The sequence below is a fragment of the Mesoplodon bidens genome (assembly GCF_964165515.1).
Source record: "Mesoplodon bidens genome assembly, chromosome: 18".
NCBI lineage: Eukaryota > Metazoa > Chordata > Mammalia > Artiodactyla > Ziphiidae > Mesoplodon > Mesoplodon bidens.
The window spans coordinates 33,166,067-33,183,903 of NC_138175.1; positions in this window are offsets into that span (position 1 = coordinate 33,166,067).

Here is a 17,837-nt window from a genome sequence, read left to right on the forward strand (position 1 = left end):
ATAGCAACGCAACACAATTCAGGTGCGAATTTTGAAGACACAAGCTTTGGTTGGAGAGGCCTTTGTGTAGACTGCCATCCAGAGGAGTCTGCCCTCACCCCTACCTCTTTGTGTCTTCTTTTCCTTCCTTACTTCTCAACCAGCTGCCTCCTTGAACTTGAGTGATCAGTGGGCTCTAAAGGGTGAGGGAGTTGGGTAGAGCCAAGGTCACATGGCACTTCTACTCGTAGCTCATTAGTCACATGGTGACATGTATTTGCAGGTGAGACTGGGAAATGCAGTCCCCTAGGTGGCCAGGCACTCAGCCACTTACTTACATACATACTTACATAAGGAAGGGAAAATGAATATTGGAGTGTGTCAGTTTGCTCAGGCTGCCACAACAAAGTACCACAGTCCTGGTGACTTAAACAACAGACATTTATTTTCTCACAGTTCTAGAGGCTGGAAGTCCAAGATCAAGGTGTTAAGTAAAGTCGATTTTTTCTGAGACCTCTCTCCTTCGCTTATAGATGTCTGTGTTCTCCCTGTCCTTCACATGGTCTTTCCTCTGTGTCCTAAACACCTCTTCTTCTGAGGATGCCAGTCATATTGGATTAGGGCCCACCCATATGACCTCATTTAACCTTCATGGTCACTTTAAAAGTCACATTCTGAGGTCCTAGGGATTAGGACTCCAACATATGAATCTGGGGGTTCACAATTCAGTCCACAACAGAGAGGAAGCAAGAATCTCTGCTGTAAGCTGCTATATCTCTGCGCACATGTACGTCAAGTCTGCTTGTTCCTGTTACCAGTTAGATCGAAGGCTCCCTGACAGCAGAGGTGATGACTTTTGGTCTTCATTTTCCTCTATAGCAGTTGGTACACTGCTGCACATACTTGTGTGGTTGTTCGATAAGTGCAGTTGATTGAGCACCAGTGGTGGTGATGATAACAGAAAACATTACAATGATACAAAATAGGGCAGTTATAGATAAGTATAATTATGTATATTCGATAAAGCAAAAGTAGATTGAAAACGATTGAAATAAAGGAGCAGAAAATGGTATTCATTCATTCTTTCATGTCCTTTGTCAAAACAACTGTTCATTGTGTACCTATTATGGACCATCTTTGTCACCAGTATTGGGGATACCGGGGTTGTCCTCACAGAACCTTACATGCCGGACAGAGTGACAATTGAATTAACTAACAAGATGAAATGAGGTGGTGATAATGGCTGTTTAAGGTAAAAGCAAAATTCATGTGATACTTAGTTTGAGAAAGGCATCTAGCTGTTCAGGAAGTGTTCTCTATGGAGACATCGCCAGAGGTGAGACCTACAGTTGAGAAGGAACCAGCACAGGAAGGGCTGAGGGAAGAGCAGTAGGCAGAAAGAACAGCAAGGGCCAGGGCCCTGAGCTGGGAACCATGATGTGTGTTTGAGGAGCAGGAAGGAGGCCAGGCGGCTATGGCAGGGTGAAGGAGTGGGGGCTGGTGGGAGAGAGCAAGCTGGAGGTTGGTGGGCAGGGCTGGAACATGTAGGGCCTTAGAGGTCAAAGAAAAGGTGTGGATTTACTTTAAGGAAAATGGAAGGAAAGAAGTGATGTCATCTGATTAAGATCATGGATTTACTACTGATAATAGCTTAACTTTTTATGTTGCAGCACACAAAGTGCTTCTAAGGCTATCATTATCTTCAGTGATTTTAGTGGATTGAATATTTTGATTCCCTGTCTTGTAGAAAGGACAAAATGGGTTACAAGTTCCAGAAGACTTTCAAATACAGTCAAATGCTTGCAGTGTCAAAACCAGGCTGAGTACAATTAACGTCTGATGTTTGCAAAGGCCTATTGAGATCTGTCTGGGCCTCAGAATTATGATCATTACAAACCCCAACTCTTGTCCAGCTAGCTGAGTTGCATGTGCAAAGGTCTTGAGACAGATCTTAAAAACTGCTTTCAAAAAATATACACACTGCTAAAATTATAAAATATTTATTATTTTATATATTCATATATACTTACAAAATTATCTTTAAAATTATTTCCTGACATGACTTTCTTGCCTTGGTCAGTTAAGCCCTTTCTTGTAAAAGTGCTGAAAAGAGTTCTTGTAAACTGAGCACTCTAAGTGTTTGGATGCTGGTGACTGAGAATCCACTGGGCTGTAATTAGAGAACTGGCCACCTTCATTGGCTGCAGAGAATTATGGGAACACCAAATAACATTGCAACAATTATGCCCCAGCAATTAGCAACCAATAAAGCAGCAGACCTCATTGATATAGCTGTCCTACTTAGTAAAAATATTGGAAAACAAATACCCTTCAAAACAAATAACATGTAACTAGCTCTGGCAGAAGAGCAAAAGTGAACTTGGCTACAGCGGGAAATCTACCAACAGTCAGGCCTGGGCTGAGAGAGAGCAGTTCCTGAGTACAGGATGCCATCCTTTACCAATATCAGCCGATTCTCATGTTTAGTATGTGGGAAGTAGCATTCTCAGAGTTTAACAGGTATGGTAGCATTTCATCCTCAGAGCAACCCACCGAGGGACGTACATTATAAGCTCCATTTTACAAATGAGGAAGCTGAGGCCCAGAGAGATTACACCATCATAGGTGGCAGAGCCTTGAGTTAAAGCAGCATTTAAGTTAAACTTACAGTCTGTGTGCCGACACCTAGGGTACCCAGCTTGCCTGGGCTGGAGCCTCAGTGATGCTTCCTAAGGACTTTTCCCCCCCCAAACCAATTGCTGTTCAGACTTTGGGTAGTAGAACCTTTTGTAAAGTTAAGTCCTCTTTGATAGCCATAAACCATTTAAAGAATGCTTGAAAGTGTTTGCTCACCACTTGTATCTTGCTATTCAGTTTCAGCAAGTTATACTTGGTGATATAACTTTAGGGTGCAGATATAGAAACCGAGACACACCAAGATCACTGGACTTGGCCACTATTTCTATGGATTGGAAACATTCCATCTGCCCTGGACACTTTAAAGGGACTCACTGCCCATTCACTACTGGGTGGCTTCCACTGATTCCCCAGCTCCTTGGGGAAGGGGAGTTCACCCAAACCCCTCCCTCTTCAGGCCATGCTTATCCTCCTCTGCTCCTGGTCCCTTAACACCCTGCCCTCACCCCAGTTTGGCACTGTCCTTCCCCTAAAGACCTCCAGGTTAGAGGAGCTGCTTTGTCCTCCTTGTTCGGGTCAAAACTCAGAATCCCCTCATCAGCACACCCCACATCCATTCAGAAAGCGGAGCAATGTGGAGCTTACAAGCTTGGGTTTGCATCCACCTCTGTGACCCTGGGTGAAATAGTTAACCACTCTGGGCCTCGGAGTCCTCATCTGCAAAATGTAAGTATCAGTAATGTCATCTCATCTTGGCTGGTGAGCCTGTGACGGAATCTTGTTCAGTACCGTACTTCTCTAGCAGGTGCCCCTGTATGCTTGTGACGTGATGGAACTGTGCCTGGCACATTGAGGATGCTCAGTATGTAATGGCTATAGCCATTAATATTTTGTATTGTCACAGGTCTTAGAATATCCACTTCTTTGCAATCTATGGATATTTAGACATTATATCTTTAAAAAAAACTTTGCCAGAATAAAAAATGTATTAAATAATGAAGAAAAAGAAAAATATCTATCCTCCCTGCCCTGATCAATGATGTGGAGCCACTGTCCACCTAGGGATTGAATGGGAAGAGAGTTAGTTGTGTGAGGATGAACATCACACCTGCATTGTTTCTTTTGTATTCTCAGCATCTAGCATAGCTCTTGGAAAATTACAATAATAACCAGAAGAAAAATAGAACACATTTATTGAGCACATACTAATCACTAGGTGCTATATTAAACAATGTATCTGTGATATGTAATTCTCACGAGGATTCTCTGGGGTGAGTCCTTTTATTTTTCCCGTTTTATAGAATGAGAACGCTGAACTTCAGAGGGGTGAAGTACTTTGCCTTTGACTCACACAGTCAGTGGCAGCAAAACCAGAATTCAAAGTGAGAATGGTTTGACTGTAAACCTTGGGCTTTAACCACAGAGTATGCTGCTTTAGGAAATAGTGAAGGAAGGAGGTGGGGAGGGAGGGAGGTAGGAAGAAAATACAAAGCAAGGGAGGGAGGGAGAGAGAGAGAAAAGAGGAAGGAAGGGATGCTCTCTGGAGTCCCAGCCCAGCATAAGTACTATTTCTTAAACTTCACTGCACACTGGAATCATTTGGCCAACTTAAAAAAAAAAAAAAATACTGATGCCTGGGTCCCACCCGCAGGGATTCTAGTTTAATTGGTCTGGTCTGCAGCCTGGTCATCAGGACTGTGAACGCTCCCAGGGGATTCTGGAGGGCAGCCAAGGTTGAGACCCACTGCCTTAGCTGTAACCCATCCCCCCATGTCCTCCAAGGTGGCCAGCGGCCACTTTTCATTAGTACATGTGGGTGGCACCTGAGCCCTCCAAATGGCGGCTGCAGGTGCACTGGGCTCTGATGGAGCCAGGGGGCATGGAGGGCCTGGTGGCATGGTTGATGTAGAGCCCAGAGGAGCTTGGAGCTCAGGAAATGGGGTTTATTACAGTCTAGATGACAAAACCTTCTGTGCCGAGTTGCATGCCGACAGTGCTCAGATTGCAGGAGGGGATTGCCCGCCATCCCTTCTGGTGAGTGTCCCCCTCGCTATGGTGACAGGGCGCCTTGTGTCTGGGATTTCCTCCACAATGACTTTTCCAGACTGCCCTAGGCTGGTGCCCTGAGCTGCCTCAAGGCCTGGCTCTCGGGGCCAAGCAGCTTGTCATGGGTTGGGCTGGGGATTCCTGGCCAGGTTGGGCTAACTCTGGAGCTTGGTACGAGGAGGGGAAGAAGGAACATCCGTTTGTTGGGCAGGGTATCTGAATCACACTGGGAGTTGCTGAGATTATTTGGGTTGTGTGGCCAAGGGATATAGCATTTCCTCTGATTCGGGTAGGAAGGGGACCTTTTAAAAATATGAGTTGGTGAGTATTCCCGAGGTTCATTGCCAAGCCTGGAACTGGAAGCCGGTCTGCACAGTTCTACAGAGAACTGTGGAGTGTGAAGTTGAGGAACTGTGCAGGCAGTCTGCTTCCCATCTCTTGGCTGCCACAAGACCATCAGCACATGGGAGATCTGTCCTCTTCAAAAAGAAACAAATAATCAGACAAAAATAGCAGTTCTCCATGCTGGGCCCAGCCATCAACTCAAAATGTTCTTGAAGCACGTAATAAAAGCGGCCATTTATGTTGCTTGTATCCCAGATCTTGTGGTAGGTGCTTTACATTATTAGCTCACCTAATCCACACTTGCTCTCAACTGGTAGATAATATCCCCATTTTATAGAAAAGTAACTTGAGGTTAAGAGAGCTTAAAATAAGCTGCCCAGGGTCAAAGAGCTCATGACCAGCTATCGCGGGATCTGGACTAAGATCCAAAATTTTTGTGCTCAGTGTCCTCACTACACTGTCTCCATCAGAGTATAGACTCTATTTTACCTATTTTTGAGTTTCTGGCCCCTTGTACAGAGTCTGATGCCTAGAAGACCCACAACAATGTTTACTAAGTGGCTGGATGAATGAAGGAATGCATGGATGAATGAACAAATGAAGCCATTACATGACTGTAATCTCAATTCTTCAATTGCCAAATGGAGGTTGTAAGGGCAAGAGAAGTGATGTGTGTGACAAAGCTTTAGAGTATGGGAACATCCTACACAGGTAAGGCTTGCCAACACTACTCCAGACACTCAGAAAATTACGTTGAAAGTATAAAATTTCTCACTGCAGCAATTTAAAATGTGTCTATTTATTTTACTGGTCAACCACCAAAAATAACGGTGACACGATGTCAGATACAAAGAATCTAGAAAGTTTTCCAGACAGTAGAGGGACACTTTAAGAGGAGATTCTATTTCAGAGCATTCTTTTGGCTCATGTAATTCAGTGCTCATGGGGGTTGGAGAGTTTGGAGCTGGAAAGGAATTCGGAGACTGTGCATGAAATGCCCTGTGCTAGAGATGAGGAAACTCAGCGGAGTTGTGCATGAAATGCCCTGTGCTAGAGATGAGGAAACTCAGCGGAGTTTAGCCACTTAACCAAAGTCACAGAGAAAGAGTGGCAGAGCTGCAAGGAGGGTCTGAGGTGTGCAGGCACACTCACACCTGTCTCTTCTGCCTGGAGCTGGGCTGAGCGTAGCTCCTTCGAGCCAAAGAGTGGCCTGTGAGTTGCATGCCCGCAGCCGGGCCAGCAGACCAACAACAAACGGCGTGATTAATGGTTCCTCTGCTTTTGTCATTTATTTGCCTTGTTTTTTTCCTTCCCCCAACAGAGCCGATAAGGAAGGTTTTGCTAGAAAATCATGTATCTCTTCTTTTCCTTTCCTCTGACCAGTGAGATGCAGTTCTCATTACTCTGGCCACTTTTCAAGGGGAAGCAGTTTTACATTATTTAGCACCTAAATTGGGTCTTGAAAGAGACTCAGCAGAGGCCTCTCTTACTGTTGTCTGGGTCCCCAGGAATAGCCCACCTATTCAGACCAGCAATTCCATCTGATCTGATTGTTTCTTTGCTCGACACTGGGCCAAACTGTGGAACTTGACAGTTCATTTGCACACTGCTTTTCAGGCAGTGTGATGTGGTACAACAACAGTATATAGTGGGACAGACAGATTGTGAGTCCAGGTTCTGTATGTACCGGGCTGGGGTGGGGTCCAGCAAGCTACTTCACTTCCCTGAGCTTCGTTTCTACATCTGTGAACCTGAGATCTGGGCAGGGACTAGGTTGAAGCAAGAGAGACATCCAGGGTAAAACATTTACAGAGGCACTGATTTGTGACCCTGAAAGTGAGTGCCCCTTAAACACTGCACCCCAGAAGACTGCCTCACCTTGGTCGGAGCCCTGCTAGCACTTATTAAGCATTTGCTATACACCTGTCACTGTCTCAAGGTCTCTGTGTGCGTTACAGCCCTACGGTAGGTGTTATTGTTATCCTCATTTTGATAGACAGGGAAACTGCGCCAGAGTTTGTTACCCACCCACAATCAGGAATTTGTAAGTGGTAGAGCCAAGAATCAATAAATAAATTTAACCAAGGACTTGAAAGACCTGCACACTTTGTACTCAGCAGTCTGACACTTAGTAGGTGCTTAAATAGACACTCGGCGGTTTTTCGTGTTGCGGTTGTTATTCAGGTGTGAATCAGTAGCCACTCTCCTCCCTCCCCTGCAGGGGCCAGAATTTGGTTCAGGACCTCAAGTGGCGCCTGACCACCTCGACCAGTCTTGGAGATGACAGATCCGTTTACAGAGCTGCCAGATGGAGTCATATTAAGTTATCCATCTCTGCCAAATGCTATTCATTGTGAGATCTGCCCCGTAATGAAGCATGATGGATTGCTTCTTTTGGCCAGAGAATAACTTAACCTCTGACTCGAGATGGAGGTATGTTTTCCATGAAAAGGTGGTTAACAGCCTCTTCCACTTGTCAGAAACACTGGCCAAGGCTGTGTGAAAGTGCCAAAAACTGTATTACATCCTCAAAGTCTGTGAAAATAAATTCCTCTCGATATATTATGTATTTAGTTCCCCATCTGGGTTTCCAGGAATTACGGCTGTTATTGTACAGTCTAATTTTAAATCTGGAGCTTTATTATTCAAAAGAAATGTCTTCCCCCCCACCCTTCTCTTCTTCTTTTCCCTCCTCCTTGTTCTGTGTGCATTCTGCAGCGGATTTAATTGAGTTTTCCCCACAAGGATTCCATTGCCACTCCAGGGCTTGAATATCCTGATAGTCAATGATGCTTAAAAAAAGAGAGCTTTTGCAGCCGTGACTGCGTTCACATGGAATCCCTCATTTCCATGGAGAAGTACAATTATGTCCAAGTGAGGCGGTTTTATATTAACTTTGGGGCAGGATGCAGAATCAGAGAATGTGAGAGTGCGTTCACTGTCTTGTGGCAGTTCATGCAGGGAGCTGGCTGGCTGCTGGGTGCTTGTCAGGGGCTGAGCCTGGGCAGAGAACCTGGGTCTGGGAGCCCCGCCCCACTGATCTTGTCTGCTCCCTCCTTTTCTGTCTGTCTTTCCTCCAGCTCAGGGGAATAGTCACTCCATATCAGACGGACATTAACTGAAGAAACCTCAGCTGAGGCCTCTTTGCACACTAACCCTTCCTTTCCTGCCTCTTCAGGTGGGTGTGTTTGGGGAGGAGAAGGATGCGGGCCTTGGAGCTGAAGTCATGCGCTTCTTGGCCCTTTCACCCCACTCCTTTGGAACTGTTCTTCTACATACTGATCTGAATCTTCTTTATTTTTTTCCTCTCTTTGACATGGGAATGCTCACCTCTGAAAGTGATTTATAACCTATGAGGCACATACAAAATAAATAAAATCAAATTAAATTTTAAAATATTTGTAAACATTCTAAGGGAGTATTGGTATAGTGCATGAATGCACTGCATGCACAACTCTTTCTCCTCTTAGCTGGGTGATCTTAGATCAGTATCTTGACCCCTTGGATTCTCAGTTTCCTCATCTCTGAAATAAGACTTACTACCATGTTTATCTCAAAGATTGTTGTGAATACTTAATGAGGTGTAATATTCAAAAACCTTTACTTAGTGCTGGCCATTAACCCTCCATACTTGTTGGCAATGCTGATGAGGGGACAGGTGGCTATTATTGTTTATTGCTGTAATTATTATCATCTCTCTCTTAAAGCTGAGTCCCTACCTTACTCTGGCGTGTTTCATTTAAAGGCATGCCCGTTTTAGAGTGGAAAGTGGTTCCTGTTACTTCCCTTGCCTTTCAGCAGCACCAGGAACTGGTTCCTTGAACTACTGTTCCTTGGACAAATGCACATGTGGTCTCTAGTGAATGCTGGGTAAGGAGCAAGGGTGGAAAATTCCAGGTCTGGCTGCTGCTTGGGTAGCTGACCCTATTAACCATTAACAGTTTATCTTAAATCTGATTCTGATTACATCCAATTTGTTCTCTCACTCCCCCTCCTTGCCTGGTTTCCTTCTAGAATTTACATTAGAAAATGAACAGCCAGTGTATCCCATTTGTGAGCATTGGAATCACTGGCCCTCTTCTCATGTCAGCTCACCTAGGCACTCTCTTGGTTTTACTCACTGATCATGTCATCCTGGCTGGAGAAGAGGCGAACTTTTCTCTGGGCGTCTTTTTCCATCTGTGAAATAAGACGACTAACCATCAACCATCCTACACTGTCTTGCTCTTGTCAGGAATTCAGAGGCAATGGCTTTTCCTAAACACAATGGCACATCAAAAACAGTGGGATATAGGATATACCTTTAGGTAGAGGTTAGCTGGGTGCCAAAGATGGGTGAGAATTGTGAATGGTCAAAATTACCCCCAGAACTGCTGTAAATTTCCCAATAAGGAAGCACAGAAATCAAGGTGTTGTGATACAACCCTGTAGTAATATGGATGTGTCAATGTAAAATGTATACACACTACCATAACCTATAGAATATAACAGAGCAAGCTTTTGAATGACTGATTCTAAAGAGAGAGCACATGTAGTTGGGGTTTAGATGTTAAATACATGCTTGATTCTGCTCCTCTCTCTCAGAACTGGATTCTTTTGCTTTTCTGTGAAAGAAATTCTGTGAAAAGAAACTGTGTTTTAAGATTCAGAGAGTTTAGTTTCTCAACTATCACATGAGAAGGGGAGATCACCTATAAGGTGGTCCCACAGAAATAATGGAGAAGCCACCACCAAGCAAAACTCTGGCCATATTTTATTATAAATAGGGTAAGAATAAAAATACTCTCAACTGGATCACAGCCAATACACCCTCAGACAAGTGACCGTCTCATGACTAGATTCATGTAGATCTTTAAGTCTACAACCACATTTACTCAGGGCCAGTGACCCAGGGAGAATACTGTACTCTCAGTACTGACAATAACAGCAGCAAAAGCCAATGTTTACTGACTGCTTTCTGTGTTCCAGGTTCTATACTGAGCTCTTTATATTTGCTGTTTTGTTTGAGCTAGATGCAGTTACTATTCCCATTTTGCTGACAAAAAAAAAATAAGGCATGGAGGTTTTAAGTACCAATGACTTAGAAGCCCATGGTCACAGAACTAGGGAACATAGCACCCAGGATAATAATGCTAGCAATCTGATTCCAGAGCTCATGCTCTCTGCTGTGGTCTGAATGTTTGTGTCTGCTCAAAATTCATATGTTGAAATCTTAACCCTGCAAAGGTGATGGTATTAGTAGGTAGGGCCTTTGAGAAGTGATTAGGTCATGTGAGTGGAACCCTCATTAATGGGATTAGTGCCCTTATAAAAGAGACCCCACAGAGTTCCTTAGCCCCTTATATCATGTTGGGACACAGCAAGAAAGTGCAACCCATGAACCAGAAAGAGGGCCCTCACCAGAATGTGACCGCATTTGGACCATGCCGGCACCTTCATCTCAGAGTTCCAGCCTCCAGAACCGTGAGAAATAAATTGCTGTTGTTTATAAGCCACTCAGTCTGTGGGATTTTGTTATAGCAGCCCGAACGGACTAAGACACTCCATCTTTCACCCTCGGCCCCTCCCCTACATCCTTGGGAAAGAAGTATTATCTCTCCAGATTTCACTTTCCTCAACTATGAACTCAGGACAACGATGTCTGAGTGGGAACCTTGTGCAAAGGCCATGAGACAATGTGAGGGGGAATCGCTGTGCAACTTAACAGTGATAGAAGTTTATAGGCCTGGTGCTAATTTAAAAACAAAGATGGGTGGGTAGTTGGACCACAGCCTTCTAGTGCTGCCCCAGTGACAGCTGGTCAAGGAGACCCGTCGATACCTTCTTGTTCCCTAAGCTCTGGCATTGACCCTTCATCAGAAGCTGTAGGCTGATGGGGGAAGGGGAGGTAGAGTAGAATGGACACATCCCTCTAATCCTAGAATTCCCTTTTCAGTCAGGGGTGGTTCTGACTTTTCTTCTAATCTGAGACGTTTTCAAGGAGTGCCCCAACCTACTCTTCAGGAAGGGCTGAATCAGTACCGATTAAGGAAATGACCACTGAATCTGTTGGCTTAAAAGAAAAAAGTGAGTCTCTGCCTATTAGACTAATTGCTTAGATACCGATTCATCTGTGATAAATTGCCTTAATACATCCCACTGAGCAGAGGAACTACGAGAATGAAGCAGGGTTAAGAATAGGGTGCATTCTTCTCCAGGGAGATGAGACAATACAATATACAGTGTCCTGGGATTGTTCTAATGCACTTATTGAAATGATGCTGATGCTGGAAAGCCTGTGAAAGAAGGCAGGGTGCTTTTCTATGTGTTGGTCACATGGTGACCAACAAGCTTAGCTTGTTCATTCCTCAGAGACACATTTTGACGCACATGTAAGGGGCAAAGAGGGGGCCCTGGGGTCTGGCTGTGATTAACACCCACCTAATGAGGTATCTGGGAGGGGGTGCTGGAAGTTGAGTAGGACTTAATTATGGCGGCCTTACATGATGATGTTTGAGGGAAGGCACCAGCGTTCTGGGGTCCAAAGCTCTGAGTGGGGGTCCAGACTCCTCCTTGTTGGCTGTGTGACTTTGACTTAATCTCGTAGTGCCTCAATTTCCAAGCACTTCATTGGGCTGCTGGGGACACAGATCAGATTTGTGATGGGACCTTATTAACTGTTAGGAACTGCTCATAAGTGAAAAACAGTCCTCTATTTGATCAGTGTTTATCAAACACTGATTCTGTGCAAGAAACTGTCCTTTACTCTTGGGGGATGGCACTGACCATAGTCATACCATCCTTTTATCATGGAATTTGATTCCAGGTGGTGGAGACAAACAATACCAAATAAATGTAGAATGTGAGAATGGGGGAGGAGCTTCAAGATGGAGGAAGAGTAAGACGAGGAGATCACCTTCCTCCCCACAAATACATCAGAAATACATCTACACGTGGAACTGCTCCTATAGAACACCTACTGAACGCTGGCAGAAGACCTCAGACCTCCCAAAAGGCAAGAAACTCCCCACGTACCTGGGTAAGGCAAAAGAAAAAAGAAAAAACAGAGACTAAAGAATAGGGACGGGACCTGCACCAGTGGGAGGGAGCCGTGAAGGAGGAAAGGTTTCCACACACTAGAAGCCCCTTCTCGAGTGGAGACTGTGGGTGGCAGAGGGGGGAGTTTCGGAGCCACGGAGGAGAGCTCAGCCACAGGGGTGCGGAGGGCAAAGCGGAAAGATTCCCGCACAGAGGATCGGTGCCGACCAGCACTCAGCAGCCCGAGAGGCTTGTCTACTCAGCTGCCGGGGCAGGTGGGGCTGGGAGCTGAGGCTCGGGCTTCGGTCGGATTGCAGGTAGGGGACTGGGGTTGGCGGCATGAACACAGCCTGAAGGGAGCTAGTGCGCCACGGCTAGCCGGGAGGGAGTCCGAGGAAAAGTCTGGACCTGCCGAAGAGGCAAGAGACTTTTTCTTGCCTCTTTGTTTACTGGTGCGCGAGGAGAGGGGATTAAAAGCGCTGCTTAAAGTAGCTCCAGAGACGGGTGCAAGCCACGGCTATCAGTGCGGACCCCAGAGACGGGCATGAGACGCTAAGGCTGCTGCTGCCACCACCGAGAAGGCTGTGTGTGAGCACAGGTCACTATCCACACCTCCCTTCCTGGGAGCCTGTGCAGCCCGCCACTGCCGGGGTCCCATGATCCAGGGAAACTTCCCCGGGAGAACGCATGGCACGCCTCAGGCTGGTGCAACGTCCCACCGGCCTCTGCTGCTGCAGGCTCGCCCCGCATCCGTACCCCTCCCTCCTCCCGGCCTGAGTGAGCCAGAGCCCCCGAATTAGCTGCTCCTTTAACCCCGTCCTGTCTGAGTGAAGAACAGATGCTCTCAGGCAACCTACACGTAGAGGCGGGTCAAAATCCAAAGCTGAACCCCGAGAGCTGTGCGAACAAAGAAGAGAAAGGGAAATCTCTACCAGTAGCCTCAGGAGCAGCGGATTAAATCTCCACAATCAACTTGATGTACCCTGCATCTGTGGAATACCTGAATAGACAACGAATCATCCCAAATTGAGGAGGTGGACTTTGGGAGCAAAGATATATATATTTTTTTCCCCTTTTTCTCTTTTTGTGAGTGTGTATATGTATGCTTCTGTGTGTCATTTTGTCTGTATAGCTTTGCTTTTACCATTTGTCCTAGGGTTCTGTTTTGTTTTTTGTTAGGTTTTTTCTTTTCTTTTTTTTACTTAAAAATTTTTTTTCTTAATAATTATTTTTTATTTTAATAACTATTTTATTTTACTTTATATTATTTTATTTTATTTTATACTCTTTCTTTCTACTTTTTCTCCCCTTTATTCTGAGCTGTGTGGATGAAAGGCGCTTGGTGCTCCAGCCAGGAGTCAGGCCTGTGCCTCTGAGGTGGGAGAGCCAAGTTCAGGACACTGGTCCACAAGAGACCTCCCAGCTCCACGTAATATTAAACGGCGAAAATCTCCCAGAGATCTCCATCTGAACGCCAATGCCCAGCTTCACTCAACGACAGGCAAGCTACAGTGCTGGACACCGTATGCCAAACAACTAGCAAGACAGGAGCACAACCCCATCCATTAGCAGAGAGGCTGCCTAAAATCATAATAAGGCCACAGACACCCCAAAACACACCACCAGATGTGGACCTGCCCACCAGAAAGACAAGATCCAGCCTCATCCACCAGAACACAAGCACTATTCCCCTCCACCAGGGGGCCTACACAAGCCACTGAACCAACCTTAGCCACTGGGGACAGGCACCAAAAACAACGGGAACTACAAACCTGCAGCCTGTGAAAAGGAGACCCCAAACACAGTAAGTTAAGCAAAATGAGAAGACAGAAAAAAACACAGCAGATGAAGGAGCAAGGTAAAAACCCACCAGACCTAACAAATGAAGAGGAAATAGGCAGTCTACCTGAAAAAGAATTCAGAATAGTGATAGTAAAGATGATCCAAAATCTTGGAAATAGAATGGAGAAAATATAAGAAACATTTAACAAGGACCTAGAAGAACTAAAAAGCAAACAAACAATGATGACCAACACAATAAATGAAATTAAAAATTCTCTAGAAGGAATCAATAGCAGAATAACTGAGGCAGAAGAACGGATAAGTGACCTGGAAGATAAAATAGTGGAAATAACTACTGCAGAGCAGAATAAAGAATGAAAAGAATTGAGGACACTCTCAGAGACCTCTGGGACAATGTTAAATGTACCAACATTCGAAATATAGGGGTCCCAGAAGAAGAGAAAAAGAAAGGGACTGAGAAGATATTTGAAGAGATTATACTTTAAAACTTCCCTAATATGGTAAAGGAAATAGTTAATCAAGTCCAGGAAGCACAGAGAGTCCCATACAGGATAAATCCAAGGAGAAACACGCCAAGGCACATATTAATCAAACAATCAAAAATTAAATACAAACAAAAAGTATTAAAAGCAGCAACAGAAAAACAACAACACACAAGGGAATCCCCATAAGGTTAACAGCTGATCTTTCAGGAGAAACTCTTCAAGCCAGAAGGGAGTGGCAGGACATATTTAAAGTGATGAAGGAGAAAAACCTACAAGCAAGATTACCCAGCAAGGATCTCATTCAGATTTGATGGAGAAATTAAAACGTTTACAGGCAAGCAAAAGCTAAGAGAATGCAGCACCACCAAACGAGATTTACAACAAATGCTAAAGGAACTTCTCTAGGCAAGAAACACAAGAGAAGGAAAAGACCTACAATAACAAACCCAAAACAATTAAGAAAATTGCAATAGGAACATACATATCTGTAATTACCTTAAATGTAAATGGATTAAATGCTCCAACCAAAAGACATAGACTGGCTGAATGGATACAAAAACAAGTCCCGTATATATGCTGTCTACAAGAGACCCACTTCAGACCTAGGGGCACATACAGATTGAAAGTGAGGGGACGGAATAAGATATTCCATGCAAATGGAAATCAAAAGAAAGCTGGAGTAGCAATTCTCATATTAGACAAAATAGATTTTAAAATAAAGACTATTACAAGGGACAAAGAAGGGCAGTAAATAATGATCAAGGGATCGATCCAAGAAGAAAAAATAACAATTATAAATATTTAGGCACCAAACGTAGGAGCACTTCAATACATAAGCAAATACTAACAGCTATAAAAGGGGAAATCGACAGTAACACAATCATAGAAGGAGACTTTAACAACCCACTTTCACCAATGGACAGATCATCCAAAATGAAAATAAATAAGGAAACACAAGCCTTAAATGATACATTAAACAATATGGACATAATTGATATTTATAGGACATTCCATCCAAAAACAGCAGAATACACATTCTTCTCAAGTGCTCATGGAACATTCTCCAGGATAGATCATATCTTGGGTCACAGATCAAGCCTTGGTGAATTTCAGAAAACAGAAATTGTATCAAGTATCTTTTCTGAGCTTAGCGCTATGAGACTAGATATCAATTTCAGGAAAAAGTCTGTAAAAAATACAAACACATGGAGGCTAAACAATACACTACTTAATAACCAAGAGATCACTGAAGAAATCAAAGAGTAAATAAAAAAATACCTAGAAACAAATGACAATGAAAACATGATGACCCAAAACCTATGGGATGCAGCAAAAGCAGTTCTAAGAGGGAAGTTTATAGCAATACTATCCTACCTTAAGAAACAAGAAACATCTCAAATAAACAACCTAACCTTACACCTAAAGCAATTAGAGAAAGAAGAACAAAAAAAACCCCAAGGTTAGCAGAAGGAAAGAAATCATAAAGATCAGATCAGAAATAAAGGAAAAGGAAACAAAGGAAACGATAGCAAAGATCAATAAAACTAACAGTTTGTTCTTTGAGAAGATAAACAAAATTGATAAACCATTAGCCAGACTCATCAAGAAAAAAAAGGAGAAGACTCAAATCAATAGAATTAGAAATGAAAAAGGAGAAGTAACAACCGACACTGCAGAAATACAAAGGATCATGAGAGATTACTACAAACAACTCTATGCCAATAAACTGGACAACCTGGAAGAAATGGACAAATTCTTAGAAATGCACAACCTTCCAAGACTGAACCAGGAAGAAATAGAAAATATGAACAGACCAATCACAAGACCTGAAATTGAAACTGTGATTAAAAATCTTCCAACAAACAAAAGCCCAGGACCAGATGTCTTCACAGGCGAATTCTATCAAACATTTAGAGAAGAGCTAACACCTATCCTCCTCAAACTCTTCCAAAATATAGCAGAGAGAGGAACCCTCCCAAACTCATTCTACGAGGCCACCATCACCCTGATACCAAAACCAGACAAAGATGTCACAAAGAAAGAAAACTACAGGCCAATATCACTGATGAACATAGATGCAAAAATCCTCAACAAAATACTAGCAAACGGAATCCAACAGCACATTAAAAGGATCATACACCGTGATCAAGTGATGTTTATCCCAGGAATGCAAAGATTCTTCAATATACGCAAATCAATCAATGTGATACACCATATGAACAAATTGAAGGAGAAAACCATATGATCCTCTTAATTGATGCAGACAAAGCTTTCGACAAAATTCAACACCTATTTATGTTAAAAACCCTACAGAAAGTAGGCATAGAGGGAACTTTCCTCAACATAATAAAGGCCATATATGACAAACCCACAGCCAACATCATCCTCAACAGTGAAAAACTGAAACCATTTCCACTAAGATCAGGAACAAGACAAGGTTGCCCACTCTCACCACTGTTATTCAACATAGTTTTGGAAGTTTTAGCCACAGCAATCAGAGAAGAAAAAGAAATAAAAGGAATCCAAAACAGAAAAGAAGTAAAGCTGTCACTGTTTGCAGATGACATGATATTATACATAGAGAATCCTAAAGATGCTACCAAAAAACTACTAGAGCTAATCAATGAATTTGGTAAAGTAGCAGGATACAAAATTAATGCACAGAAATCTCTAGCACTCCTATACACTAATGCTGAAAAATCTGAAAGTGAAATTAATAAAACACTCCCATTTACCTTTGCAACAAAAAGGTTGCAACAAAAAGGTTTATCTAGGAATAAACCTACCTAAGGAGACAAAAGACCTGTGTGCAGAAAATTATAAGACACTGATGAAAGAAATTAAAGATGATACAAAAAGATGGAGAGATATGCCATGTTCTTGGATTGGAAGAATCAACATTGTGAAAATGACTCTACTACCCAAAGCAATCTCCAGATTCAGTGCAATCCCTATCAAACTACCAATGGCATTTTTCACAGAACTGGAACAAAAAATTTCACAATTTCTATGGAAACACAAAAGACCCTGAATAGCCAAAGCAATCTTGAGAAAGAAAAACAGAGCTGGAGGAATCAGGCTCCCAGACTTCAGACTATGCTACAAACCTACAGTAATCAAGACAGTATGGTACTGGCACAAAAACAGAACTATAGATCAATGGAACAGGATAGAAAGCCCAGAGATAAACCCACACACATATGGTCACCTTATCTTTGATAAAGGAGGCAAGAGTATACAGTGGAGAAAAGACAGCCTCTTCATTAAGTGATGCTGGGAAAACTGGACAGCTACATGTAAAAGAATGAAATTAGAACACTCCCTAACACCATGCACAAAAATAAACTCAAAATGGATTAAAGACCTAAATGTAAGGCCAGACATTATCAAAGTCTTAGAGGAAAACATAGGCAGAACACTCTATGACATAAATCACAGCAAGATCCTTTTTGACCCACCTTCTAGAGAAATGGAAATAAAACCAAAAATAAACAAATGGGACCTAATGAAACTTAAAAGCTTTTG